Source organism: Arachis duranensis, chromosome 9 (assembly GCF_000817695.3).
Source record: "Arachis duranensis cultivar V14167 chromosome 9, aradu.V14167.gnm2.J7QH, whole genome shotgun sequence".
Taxonomy (NCBI): domain Eukaryota; kingdom Viridiplantae; phylum Streptophyta; class Magnoliopsida; order Fabales; family Fabaceae; genus Arachis; species Arachis duranensis.
The window spans coordinates 118,163,858-118,165,990 of NC_029780.3; positions in this window are offsets into that span (position 1 = coordinate 118,163,858).

Below are 2,133 nucleotides of genomic sequence, written 5' to 3' on the forward strand. Positions count from 1 at the left end.
TTGGCTTATGTTGTAGAACAAATGAATTTGCAAATGTTAATCTTGAAGAGCCAGCACATTATATTTACAACAATAATTAGGTCATTTGCGTTTCTTTTCTTTTGATAATGATTTAATTTGCACAATTTTACCTATATTACATTTATATATTATAGTTAACAAAATGCTATAAAAAAAAGTATAGAAAGACAATAAAAATACTAAATAATTTGAACAATAAATATATCAGATATTTAGTTCATTAGGTATTCGAATGATTATCATAATATTAAGATTTAGATAGGTAATTTAGAGTGTAGTATATTTGTATTTTATTGGGCTAATTTTAGAGTCTATTGTTTATAAAAATTATTGTCTATCTAACAAAGTTCAAATGTTATTTATACATTAAAATCAGTCATTAAAATGAATCACCAATATATTTGTGTATAAATACATGTGTAATTTAATTTATTTTCAATATATATTTATATTCTAACATGTATTTTATACTAATAACTAATTTTTTTATACTAATAACTAATTTTGGTGGACACGTAATATAATTCATAATTATCTTCTTATCTTATTAATAACAAGTTGACAATAAACTACTTATGTGAAAATATAATTAAATATCTTAAATTCGAAACTTGTTTGTTTTATGTATATAGCAATTTATTGATATTCTTAATGAAACTCAAATTAGTGCCGTAGTAATTAAGGGATACGGGAGAAATAAAAAAAATCACGAACTTAATTTAATTTATTGAAAATACTATAGGAATTTTACTAATCTAATTCAATTTGGCTAATTCTTGTATATTAAGTCTTGGCCAACAAAGTTTTTTACATCTTAAAAATTTCAAATTTTAAACTATTAATTTAAGGAATAACATATATAATTACTCCCGTGACCAGTAATCTATAGTTTAGTTGGTATGACATATACACTCATAGACTTTTATCAAATTTATTTAAACTTTTTTGTGAAATCTTTATTAAGTCAAATCACTTATAGTTATAAGAAATGTAATTAAATTTAGTCCAAGGCAAAAATATTAAAATTTTTTACTGATAAATAAATATTATGCATAAAATTTTCCCACACAAAAAAAAAGTGATGAGGTGGCATTTTCCGGCGAGATGAGCGGGCAGAGCGTGCAAGCAAGTAGTAGAAAGAAAGAAGGCTTTTTAATTACATTACTTAACCTTAGCCCCTTCCTTAAGCACCCATCTTCATTCTCGTGGGTGGGTCCCACGCTGCATGTTCCACACGTTCATCAACGTGGCGTTCAGGGACCCACCCCTATCTTCTGTGGACCCCACTCATGGAACCCTACCCTCCTTCCAGCTGAGCTGGCTTGTGTGTGCGCGCAAGTGTCTTTGTTCCTCTCCCGCACGTGACTCCCGGACCTACTCACGTGACCCTGCTCTCCACATTTTTCTACTTTCATTCGTCACTCTTGCGTATCACCTACTGCCACGTGTTCTTTGACTTTTGCGTCAAACCATGTAGCCAAGTACCATATCTTCTTTCTTTCTTGGGCCATATTTCGGCTTTCTTCTCCTCTTTTGCTTCCAGAAGAAAAAGGAGTGCTACTATGATTTTTTTTCCCCTCTTATGAATTCAAAGTTTTTAAAGTGAAACTTGTTAATTATTAAGTTTTTAACAAGTGCTGTTATGTTAATCATTAACAAAATTAAACCATTTTTTATGAGGTGATTATTAGAATATTTAGAATAAAACATACATAAATTAAATTACTCTAATCTAAATATCTAATATATGGTATTGTCACTAATTTTTTTATAAATATTGAATTTATGAATTTTTCTCATATATTATATATATTTGGAATATCCTAATTATTCATATACAACTCTAAACCATATTTTATAAATATTTAAACAATTTTTTACGTTAATTAGTCATTCATATTTTCAAAGAATATTGTGTAAATTTGGTTAACGAATATTATAAATAAAACTTAAGACTAGAGTTGAAAGTGAACCGAGCTTAGTCGAGCAAGATCAAACTCAAGCTCGACACGAAAATTAAGCTTGGCTCACGGCTTGTTTCATTGACAATCGAGTGTATTTCGTAAACTCAAACTCGACTAAACGAAAACTCACGAATTGATTTAAATAATA